The sequence below is a fragment of the Strongylocentrotus purpuratus genome, unplaced genomic scaffold (genome assembly GCF_000002235.5).
Source record: "Strongylocentrotus purpuratus isolate Spur 01 unplaced genomic scaffold, Spur_5.0 spur5_scaffold_6, whole genome shotgun sequence".
Lineage (NCBI taxonomy): Eukaryota > Metazoa > Echinodermata > Echinoidea > Camarodonta > Strongylocentrotidae > Strongylocentrotus > Strongylocentrotus purpuratus.
In genome coordinates, this window is record NW_022145612.1 from 4,664,372 (window position 1) to 4,677,575 (window position 13,204).

Sequence of the window (13,204 nt, forward strand, 5' to 3'; positions counted from 1 at the left end):
GTATCACTGTGTCTCAGTTTACCTCGCTTGTATGCGGCTCTCTATCTGGGCTAATAGCTTCCCCATCATCTTGGGCTTGTGACTATTTGGTTACCTAGAGGGAAGAAAATAACCCAGTCATGGCCAAACGTCCACCTGAACAGCTTGTTCAACATAGCCCTCTAAAGACCTGTCCCTGCTCCCTTATTTTTCGAAGAGGAGAAGGAGAGAGGTTCTATGTGAATGGGTTGTTCTTGCTTTTTTATTGAATCAGTGTTGAAACATCCAAGCTTCAAGGAAGATGGCCTTTCAAGAAAAAAGGATTAGGGATTAATTCATCTGCTGAGAGCCAGAAGGATGTTAACATATATTTACCACAGAGTTCACAGCAGAAAAATAAATTTCATAAATACATTTTTATGCCTCCGCCACCGAAGGTGGTGCCGGAGGCATCATGTTTTCGGGTTGTCCGTCCGTCCGTACGTCCGTCCCGTTTGACCGTTATCACAATATCTCAAGAACCATTTAAGATTTAAACTTAAGACTCGGGAATAGTATTTATCACCATAGGAAGACGATCTGATTAGATTTTGGAGTACGTAGGTCAAAGGTCACAGGTCACAGAGGTCAACTTATGAAATTCCTTGTATTGAGTTTGTTAGCGCGATATCTCAAGAACCATTTGAGATTTAAACTTCAAACTTAAGGATAGTATGTATCACCATAGGAAGACGATCTGATTAGATTTTGGAGCACGTATGTCAAAGGTCAAGGGTCACAGAGGTCAACTTATGAAATTCCATACATTGAGATTGTTATCATGATATCTCAAGAACCACTGGAGATTTAAACTTCAAACTTAGTGATAGTGTGTATCACTATAGGAAAACAATCTGATTACATTTTGGAGCACGTAGCTCAAAGGTCAAGGGTCATAGAGGTCAACTTATGAAATTCCATACATTGAGATTGTTATCATGATATCTCAAGAACCACTGGAGATGTAAAAACTTCAAACTTAAGGATAGTATGTATCACCATAGGAAGACGATCTGATTAGGTTTTGGAGCACGTAGGTCAAAGGTCAAGGGTCACAGAGGTCAACTTATGAAATTCCATACATTGAGATTGTTATCATAATATCTCAAGAACCACTGGAGATTTAAACTTCAAACTTAATGATAGTGTGTATCACCATAGGAAGACAATCTGATTAGATTTTGGAGCACGTAGGTCAAAGGTCAAGGGTCACAGAGGTCAACTTATGAAATTCCATACATTGAGATCGTTATCGCGATATCTCAAGAACCACTGGAGAATTTTCACTTCAAACTTAATGATAGTATGTATCACCATATCATAATATCTCAAGAACCACTGGAGATTTAAACTTCAAACTTAATGATAGTGTGTATCACCATAGGAAGACAATCTGATTAGATTTTGGAGCACATAGGTCAAAGGTCAAGGGTCACAGAGGTCAACTTATGAAATTCCATACATTGAGATTGTTATCATGATATCTCAAGAACCACTGGAGATTTAAACTCCAAACTTGTTTAAATTGCTCTATGGCGGAGGCATCATTTTCGACTGCGCGCAGTAAAAATTCCATCTAGTTTATACTTTTTTAAAGTCCTTACTTTTTAAGACTCTATTTCTAGAACATTTTGTTTATTAAAAATGAATCTTCTACATGTATATGTTTAAACAAAATGAAATTGTAGAATTTTGATAAATATACATGAAGTAGATTTCTATTCTCTCAAGACTTTCATTACTTTCTTGAAAGATATGATATCTACAATTCTATTTTCAATATGATATTGTTTTAAATCTTCCAATGTCTTTGATCATAATATAGAACAAATATTTTTCTTACTGTAAAAATAAAACCCACCTTTTTTCCAGTGTAACACTTTTGTGTTTTGCTTCGCTGTTTTAAACTCCCCAATCGAACAAGCATAGCTGCATTATTTTCCCTGATGCAATGGCCTCTTGTTTGCCTACCTAACAGGTCAAGTGCATGGAAAACTAAAAACTTACCTTTACCCACCGCAAACCGCTACCTTCACCGTAAACCTGTTCATCCTTGCTTGGGGGTTGACACTACTAGGTCCTGGAGAGGACGTAACCCTTGTCTTTTAATATCGCTCACTGCACAAACCCCCTGGAGGTAATCAATACATTCCCTGTTTCATGATCGTGCTAGTGGAATTAAATCTTGCCAATCCTCGCGGAGAAGAACAGGGCACTGATATCTGGTTTGTATTTCTCAAATGAATCCCCCAAATTATTTTTCCAATCAGCAAGTGCCTTATTTTTCATTTGTATGAATGTGCAGAGTGGAAAAGGAAAATTTTGAAGTGAGTTAGAATCAGAACTTTGTATTGGATATCTATTCATGGAATGTGAAGTGAACACAAAATAAGATTTAGTTTCATACTTCCTTTATTATGAAAGAGAATGTTGGTAGTCTGTTTATGTAGAAAATGTATGTGGCACAATATGAATATCCTTTTTAAGACAATGAATTTATTTTCAGTCTTTTATGTTGGTACCTTTGCAACTACTAGTTCATAAACATTAATCATGGCTGTTACTAGATACTGTATTATCAGTGGAGGATCCAGGTTTTTTTTCTTTTTAAGGAGGGGAAGGGTGGGAGAGGTCAGAAGTGGGGGCAAAAAGTATTTCTCATTGATATCTGGAAAGCAATACAAAGGAGGGTTAGCTTCATCTCTATGGGGGAATTAAGTCCAATGTGGTACCCCCTTAATCCATCTTTGATAATTTGTACGGGTTAATGTTTGAGCCTGAGACCCTGTAACTTAAAAAGAAAAAAGAAAAAAAAATGTTCTTGTCAGCTTTCTTGGAGGCAAGTCATAAAAAGTCATTTAATCATTGGTAAAAGTATGAAGTATGTTTCATGAATATCTGGAAAGCATTGAAAAAGGAGGGTAAGCTTCATCTATATTGTGGGGGCGTTTCAATCAAGTATGGTACCCCCTTAATCCATCTTTGATAATTTATACAGGTTTATTGTTTGAGCCTGAGACCATGTAACTTTTAAAAAATATCAAAAATAATGTGTTTTTGTCAGCTTTCTTGGAGGCAAGTCATAAAAAATCATGTAATCATTGGTATAATTCATTTTCAACACATATATTGTAGTTGCACCCTCAAGGATTAACCCACTTTCATGTAATGATTATCTTTCCTTTGAGGCCTTGAAAAAGGGATGATGTTAAATAAAGGTAATGTTGAATAGAATACTCCATCAGTGCGATCAAAATCCAAGCAGAATCAATTGCAGGTAAATTGACTTGAGTTTCATGTCTGTAGATATAGAGCTCAAAGCAGTATATCAAGCTGGATGTTATTTCTTTCCAACATATTTATTTAGTATTTCATAAGGAGATCCACTGATTTGAAATTTGTGTGAAATTGACCTTTTTAGCAAGTTCCTGTGATTACTGCAAGCAGTAATTGATATTTCTACCTGAAAATCTTTTTGAGGAGTTTCTCAGAGATTAACTGATAGGGATTTTGTTAGTGAGGTGCGCAGCTTGTGTTCCATCATGATTATTAGAGGCACGATTATAATTAACAATTATGGCAATAATTATATGATGAAAAATGCTGGCTTATTCCGTTTGAAGGAGATTGTTTTTCATTCTTTTGCATCACAAATCAACAGAATAAATCTACTGAAAATAGATACCCCATTAGAAGTAACACAGAGATGGTTATCATTGGTAGATATAAACATGTTCCAAAAGTTGAAGCCCAAGTGATAAAACTGATGATAAACACCGGGATTTATCAAAGTAAGTAGAGCATGAATATTGTTGAGAATTATAATGATCATATCTACAACCCTGCAAGGCCGATATTCTCTTGTTACATTAGTCATACAGAATTTGTAAAAAACATTTTCCCATTTGCCGATCATCTTTCATGCTTTCACTCCATGTTAAACATGTCGATGTAGGTCTTTTGTGGAAGATGCTTAACTTGTCCCCTTCTAGATCAAATAACAAGCAGTCATAAACACCTAAAACCTTCGCTTCTATGTAGGGTGTGTTCAGGTCTTCTGGAATCAATTTCTACCAATTTAGTGAGTCATGAAATTTACTATGAACAGGTACATCAGTGTGGCCTTATGGCATGACCTAGAAAACAATTTCATATCCTCTCATCGAACCCATGCTACTCTTTTTGAAGCCTTTAAATGTATCAACCCCTTTTACCTGACCTAAATGGGGATAACCTATAAGTGCCACAGTATATAAAGGTGCTGATTGATTCCAAGTTGAGGTTTTCTAGTGCTTTTATTATGATATACGTCTTTTCTTGATAGTTGGATAGTTCTCTTTTTATAAGTAATGTTCCATCAAAAATGGAATATTTAAAGAATGAAACCTTGTGTATATTTCGATTAAAATGTAAAAACCATACCACATTGCGTAATCTTTACATCAAACATATAGCTCACAGTTTGTACAGTTCATCAGGTACCGATAAGGTTTGTATGGAAAAGCAGAGATAGTTGTCCTGGATGCTTTTCAAAAGGAGACCGTGGGCCTTTAAGTACCTGTGATCTGAGAGTGAGTGTGGCATGATTTTAGAGGTAACCTGATGAGCCTTCGTGACATTTTATGCGGATGTTCCTGATTAGTCCATCCCTTGCTCAAATTACATGGGTGTCCCCAGGGAACATGTACCCACACAAATCAAAGAACAATAAAAATTGTGTTTTCTTCTACCATTTTTGCAGAGCCCCCCCCCCCCCCCCAATTATCTGGTTTTATGGTCTTGATCGTGAGGAGTGGAGAAGATAAAAGTGTGACAAAATTCTACATGAAATGGCATCCTTCGCCATCATAAAACATGGTTATTGCAGCCGTCTTAAGAGATTATGAGCAGAATGAAAACAAAAATATGTTTTAAAAGAGTCTTTATGGCTTTGATATAAGGTAAAATGTGTCTGTGAAAGATGCACAATATTTCTAAAATCTTACTTCATTTTCTTTGTGTATTTCTTCTGTGAAAAGATAGAAAAAGCTCTTGATACTTGCTGTAAATGTCAAAAAGTGCAAAGGCTTAGAGAACTTTCCAACCTTCTTCTAAACCAGAAATCTTCATGCAAATTGAAGGTATCATACATAGACATATCCTACCACAAATAAGATCTACACTGCTCCATTCCACAGTATGTAATGCGAGAAAGCATTTAGGCAAATAAGCATCCTACAATGATCCACTCGTGAAACCACATATGAAAATAAAATGGAAGAGGGTGAAAGAGAAGAGTCTTTGGTGGTAGACTATAACCACCGTGAGTGAGACCGGCATGGATTGCGACCACTAATCCGGTTACCACTGCTGCGGGAACATGTGACCTTTGGTGACGCGATGTTCGGCGGCTCATTAGCCAGTGTTTGTGATGTTTTCGGTTTTGGGGACAGAGTGATGCGATGCATTGTGGGTAAAAAGAAGAAGCAGGAGTGGGATCGGGGCTGGTGAGAGAGAACAAGATGGGGATATTTTCTTGTGTGTGAAGGAAAGAGCAAGAAGGATAAACAGATCAATAGTGGAGAAGAAATTGGAAGGATATACATGTATATAAACGAAGACAAATCAATTGAAGCAAAGAAGAAATTGATTATAATGATTGTGATTGAAAGATGAATGACTGCATGTGAAGTTATGTGATGGAAGTTGTTTAGCCCATAGCAAAAAGGCAACATGAAAGTGAAATGATCCAAGAATATATTAGAACAGAAATAATACAATCATATCTTCTACCTAGAGTAGGTCTTGCTGGTTTGAAAATCGTTAAAGGAACATGTAAATCATACAGGCTAAAAGTACAGGGTAGGAGTTACATGAAACAAAGGCTGGAATAGATACATAATACCTATAAAAAAGAACAAAAAAGGGTAAAATGTAATCTTAGAAAGGTCACAGAAAGGGGGAACTAGATCATGTGTAAAGGGAAGGAAGAGTTGACGGATTACAGAGAGTGGGATAGAAAATGGGTTGAGAGAAACCAAGAGAGAGAGAGAGAGAGAGAGAGAGAACGATTGAAGCCAATCGATTGATTCTTTTGTTGAATGGTGTGGTAGCATAGTGTTGATTAGTTAGAGTTGATAGGCTCGATTTGTTGCTGATTGGTAAGCAGGCCAGTTCAACCTTACAAGAAAACAGTAAAGAAGAAGGGCACTTCCAAGTTGGAATTGAAATGTGTTAAAATCACGAAGCTGCAGATTCGTTCTTCAATTTGTTTAGGAAATTAGAGGTCAATTTTGCTCATATTATTTTCTGGTGTTTAATCATTGTCCTTTTCACTTCCCATATTCATCGAATTAATGATTTGCTCCAACAATTTTAGTTGCTATATAAATCCTGCAATCAGAAGAAACTTTACACAAATTTGTTTATTCTAATGTTGAAGTGAGACTCTTATAGTCTAATTCTCTGTCAAGGCCTTGATATTCAATTTCCTTCTCCACTCTTGGCTTCCTTTCTGGTTTTTAAAACGATTGTTTATGTTTGACTTGCTTTCTAAACGACCCCAATTTTTATTTTCCCAGTGAAGGCTTTGATATTTAATACACTGTTTCAGTTTTAAATATGACATGTTTTCTGACTGTTCTCAAACTTCTTTTCTCTCTATGAAGGCATTGATTCTTGATATTTTGTCTTAGTATTCAATCCTGACTCGCTTCCTAGCAGACACAAAAATTGATCAAAGCTAAACATCTGGATATACAATGAAACCATGTCAATCCTCTTCATTATATCACAGATATCTAAGCCTAGAACTAAGAAATACAATACTTAGGTGAAAGAAATCAGAACAGACAAAACCCACCACGCAGATTTAGAGGGTGAGAAACCCTAACTTTAGGAAAGAAACCTGATAGATTTCAGATGCCGCCGACATCTCTCTCTTTCTCTCTCTCTCTCTCTTGATATCTTTCTCCCCTCTCGACAGAGCTCACCTGGGGGCGTGTGTAGATGCTCTAATTGTGGCCCTGTATTCTGGAAGCCACGGAGCCTCTTCGGGTCTCTTGCTGATTATGTCACTGGTGAAAAACATGACCTAAATAATGGTATTCTCGTGGGGTTCGAGGCAGGGTCTGAGGCATAGGGCGGCAAATGTACAGAGAGAAAGAGACAGAGAGAAGGAGAGAGAGAGAGAGAGAGAGGTGTACATGTATGTGTGTGTGAAGGGGGGGGGGGTATGATGGTACCTTAACTCTTAGTTTGTCAAAAAGCATTGGCCTGACTTTTTTCTTTTTTTTCTTTTTTTCCTTGTTTGAACATTGTTGTTGATTATAATTTGTATTCATATGCAATTAAATACTTCCAGAAAGTTAACAGTAAATAAATTCAGCTGTTCAAAATTCTTGAACAATATAATTGAAAATTTTCTTTAATAATAGGAAAAAAACAATTAGAAAAATTTCATTTTAATTACTTGATGACATTTGATTACAATTGAAGCTTTTCTTTGTCAAGTTTAAGATTTAAACTTCATTAAATTTTTTCAGCATGTCAGTACCTTTTTTTTTATTCAGATGAAGTAAATTCAGGATCTGAAGGTAGTTTCATATCTTAACAAGATAGCTATTCTGTCCAATATTTATTTTACCGTTTTTAAGAAGATGCATTCCCTTAAAGCAAAATGCTCCTGCATCAATGAGGATAATTAGCTAAGAAGATAATCTTCACAACCAGCAGACAGTATCTTACAAGGCTCGTTAAACCAGACTCATTACAGTCACATGACCTTTCCCCCTATGCATGATGATTCCATAATAATGAGCTATGTCAATAGAGAAGAAAGAAAAAATAGAATGCTGGCATCAAACCAGGAAACATAGCGTGCAGGGAAACATCAAGTGATATCGATTGATAATAGTTAGGGTAAACATTCTCTCTCTAGACTACTGACAATGGGTCACAATAACATGATTAGTTTTAGTCTGCCACGCACAGAGCGATGCATTGATTTTTATGTCTTTGTGAAGATGATGTGAGTGAGGGAGGGAGGGAGGGAGGGGCTGTCTGTCTGATAATTACTCATTTTATATTGTCTCTTGTATTTCTGTTATGTACACTTGTCTCTCCATAGCTATAAAATTCTCCTTTCTCTCTGTCTCTTTCTTTCGGTCTCTGCTTCAGCCTCTGTAACTATGTCTATATCTTTCCCTCTCTGTCTTTTCCTGTTTATATCTTCTCCTCCATCTCTCACCACTATGGCTCCCTTCCTGACCCCCCCCCCACCCTTTCTCCATTTTTCTATCTTTCCCCTCTTCATCTTTCACGCTTTCCACTTCTGACATTTTCTCAAGTCAATTTACTCTCTCTCTCTCTCTCTCTTTCTGTCTCTCATCATTCCAAGCATGATTCCATGCAGTCATGATTAATGCACTGGTCATGTCTAGACTTACAACTTACTAGCAATATCACCCATCTCTTGCCCTTTCAAACATGTCTCTTAAACTGCATCTGAATTCTTCTTTTTATCTCATATTTCCAGCTACATCATATTTCAGCATTAAACATGAAGGGATCAATTTCAAGATGAAAATTTAACAGAGTCAAAAGACACGTGTCCAGCAGCCCATTATGAAATTAATTCAAACATGAGTTGCACCTTTAAGCTCATATTTCCATTAATCACATAGTGCACCTTTAAAGCTGAAGCGATCAAATACTAGATGAAAATGCAATTGAGTCATAAGACAGGTGTCCAACAGCCAGTCCTGAAATTAAATCATATCTGACCGCTTGCATCTAATTCTCAATTCAAATAATTCAAATATGCAAGGAACCCAGTTGGTAGAACAAAGGGCCAGCCAGGCCATCTGCAAAGCGATGGCACCATGCAGATCAAAACTGGTCAGCGACAAGGATCAAAAATTAATTTTCTAAATGCACTTTGAGAGCAACAATGGGATAGGGGTTTGGGGATGGTTTGGTGTAGTGCGTGTTTGATGCTGTGCTTAATGAAGAGTGACAGGCATTAGTCAAGTATTTGTTCAGAGATGGTGCTTCCAAATAGAGGATTTGAAGACTCAGATAATGTTTTGATGATAGAAAAGTGAAGTATGATTGGAGGAAAATATGATCAGATTCACTAGGCCTGAACTTTGTAGAAGGAAATTAATCAACTGACTGATGATGAAGGGGAAAAAATGGAGATGCAATTTTAATATAGCATACAGAAATGTAAAAGTTAGAAAGGGAATGTGGAATCTGGAGTTGAACACCAACAGGGAATTAAAAAGCCAGTATGGATTATACATGAGGGTAAACAAAACGTGCACAACTAGACTGAGGAAAGTGGGATAATCTAATACAAAAGAGAAAACTCAAAGTACTTCACTTTTCACTTCCATTCCTTCCAATACACTTGTCAACTCCTAAACTCCAAAACATTACCTACAAATAATAAGAACTTGTCTCCCTATGTACCACAGTCCCTATGCACTCACAAAAGCGGCGCCGCTGACGTCAAAAAGTCAGGTCACCGACATGCCGCTGCATTCATTTAGGCAAGTATTCAGGACTGGGCAGAGGCACACACCGGCACAAGTTTACAGAGAGTCGGAACTATAGAGGGAGAACATTTTTTATGCTTTTGGGGATTGAGGGAGGATGAAAGTGTCGTTCACCTGTCAGAGTAGACTACAAAAGAGACTTTCAGATTAACATAGAAATAAGAGATAAATAGTCTGTGATGACAGACTTTTTGCAAAATGCATATTTTGTCAGTTCCAGAGAGAGGTTTTAAACAGTCACTATTTCCGTGTATGATAAAGCTACACAGAAATAGCATTATTATTAACCACAATGAGGGTATTCATAAGTCTACTTTTATAACAAAGCCCTTTATCTCGCATTTAAATTAGCTTTAAAATATTTAATATTTGTGCATACCTTCCAACCAGAATAGACCTTTTCCCTGTAAATGACATTGTGTTGTATTAATTCTGAACAGGCATATTTAATGATTAAGCCAAGCTATACCACAGAGTGAGAGATATCTGGGGTTAGTCTGCTAGCCAAGACTCCACCAGTGATGCTCCCTTCTGTGTGAAAACTTTTATATTATTTTTCAAGGATTCAAGAACATGTCTTTCAGTAGAAAAGTGAAACAATGCTTTGTGTAAAAAGTTACATGAAAAAGACAAAACCAAGGGGCTCTTTGTGACAGTATGTCATTTCCTTGGTAATAGAACCATAAGATCTGCTTTCTTTTCTCATCCTCCCCCCCCCCCCCCCCTCTCTCTCTCTCTCTCCCTCTCTCTCTCTCTCTCTCTCTCTCTCTGTCTCTGTCTCTGTCTCTGTCTCTGTCTCTCACTTTCTGTCTCTCTGTCTCTCTGTCTCACATTTTCTTTTCCAAGAAACAGAGAGTAAGGATGTGATAGATCTTCAGTAGATGTTGAACTACTTAATGAATTTCTTCTGACACAGAAATCATTTACAAGACTGTTGTAGGAAACTATTCAAACTTTCAGAGGCTGGGATCTAACTCTCACCGCCATCCACCACAATCAGCCATTCACTTATGTAAATGCCATTCATGTTCAACATTCCTCCACCTGTAGTAGAAAAAATGCTTCCTACAAGGCGTAATTGCCATGAGATTTCCCAACAGGGCAGGAAGTCTGTAATTTGCTCACGATCCAGGGCACGAGAGTGCCAATTCCTCTGTCATCGTCCATAACCCATGACGGGCCTTAGTCCCACCTATGCATTTCTGATGCCGGCTATCATGCATTATTGATCAGCATACACCTCCGCTAGTCACAGGTAATGATTTGTGGGGTGTCTTGGACCAGGGCTCTGGGAATACTGCCCTCTCCTGGGTGCTGATCGAGACATTTATGCAATTACTGAGGTCATTTGCATGCATTTTTCTCTCTTTTTCATAATTTTGATATTCCTTAGTTTCACTTTGCCCTGGTATTCATCCAGGTGTGAAAAGGTGCCACAGTGTCAATATACCCTCAAGGTACAAGCATGGACAAATGAGAATGAGACATGTGAGAGGAATGTACTATGTTATATTCATGATCAGGTGAAGGGAAGAGTAATGACCTAAGGTATATGAAAAGATTGATTGAGACACTCATTTTTTTTATTTTCAAAAGAATATTTTTTAACTGTCAACAGGGGGTGGTGCATGTTCCATTTCCCTTTGTAAGATAGCATCATTGATATTTATAAAAAGTTTCAGTGAAAAATATTGTTGTGTTATATTTCAAGAAGCTGTTGTTTGATGTGGGGGGGGGGGATTAAGTACAGATTGTGTCCTTGTCATTGGGTCAGTGGAATAAAAATAAAAGGCAAAATTTGAGAGAATTTTCTCTTTCTTTCATGAAGTCATCTTTGGGGCTGGGGGGGGGGGGGCGTATATAAGTACATGTACATGCATAATGGAGGAAAAACAAATTTATCAGGGTGTCCAATTGACTTCAGGGTTGAATTTTTACTGCCTTTTTTGCCCCATTGTAACTAGCCAAATACAGCAATAGTTAGGCCTTGGTGTATCATTATAAGATGATTTGAGACACTGCCATAGTTATATAGTTTTCTCTCTCTCTCTCTCCCTCTCTCTCTCTCTCTCTCTATCTCTCTCTCTCTCTCTCTCTCTCTCTCTTGCTCTCTCTCTCTCTGTCTCTCTCTCTCTCTCTCTCTCTGTCTCTCTCTCTCTCTTCTCACTCTTTTTCACACACTCCATTCTCTCTCCCTCTCTGCAGCCTTCCTCTATTTCTTTATACATCTTAATTTCCAATGATATCCACCATTCTCTCTTTCTTGCTATTTCTTTGAACGATAACTTCCCTGCCAGGGGGAATAAACATGAAACCACCTTTTTCCTGTTTGAAAACTTCAAGGGTTATTCTTTGTCTAGCACTCCAATAGACCCAGATATATGCTAGGCTTTCTCTGCAGACAGATATAGCACTCTTTGCACTTTTTAACTTTTCAATTCTTTAATTGCATGTTCAGTTTGGTTTTTAAAGCAGCAGCAACAAAAATGTTGATCTCTAGAGTATTAATTCTTGTGACATAAAACTGTGACATAAAACTGATCCCTTTTTTCTACATGTCCCCATAGACAATTTGTTATTTTGAAGACAATGCATTTGTATGTGCACAAACTGTAATCACTATCTCTTTTGCAAAATGATAAAAATATTGGTGCCTTCTCAGCCTGTATATTGATATAATTCCTCTGTTCTGAATAGGCTCCTGCAAATATGAAATATTATGTAAATAACCATTCTCCCCCAAAATACAATATATCTCATGAAGCTTGCTTACTTTAATATTCCCAAGCTGCAATCAACTGTTTATCAATGTCTTGCAGCTGTAGACTATTTCTAGCACATAACAAATTAAAGTAACAGGACTATTTGTTCCGTCATAGGACACTCACTTCGTCTATATTTAATCTGACTTATTTTCTTCTTGTCAGCTCTTTGTGTCTCTATCATACAGTGAGTCGGCATGCAATAGAAGCCCATCTCAAGAGCCCTTCATATGTGGGTTATGTATGAACTAGGTTAAGAAAGAGGTAGTCTGATCTTGTTCCAACTTCATCAAAAATCCATCTCTGTGTCGATCGTCGGGACAGATTGGGTTATGGGGGTTGATCAATAGAGGGGGTTCTATTTCTTTGATATTGCTTTGTGGTGTTAGTTGTATCGGTGAGAATGATCAAGGGAGGATAGCACCGTCTGTGGTACTCTCCAGTCCTGCTGATCAGTTTGATTTATTATTAGTAACACATGTATATAGCTTTCATTTATTTTAGGTTGGTGAATCAAATATACAGGGCGTGAGCCAAGCTATATGTGCAAAATAAATAGTGGGCCATGATTTTGACCATCATGATTAAATATTTGTCATAGATTGGTCTATCTGAATTGATAAAACCCTAAAAATTGTATAAATGCTGTATGAAGTAATGAATCCAAACATTGTATCAAACATATACTAGGTTACCATTTTGAGACATATTGTATTTCAATAAGCATCTGCTATCATTGAGAAAGTCACAAATATCCATGTTGCATTTGGTACATGTTGGTATTTATGTTTCCTGCTCTTAGAAGTAGAGGTGTCGTGGTTGAGTTGATATATCATCAGACTAGATCACAAGGTCCTGGGTTTGAGTCCCGCTACTGCTCTTATG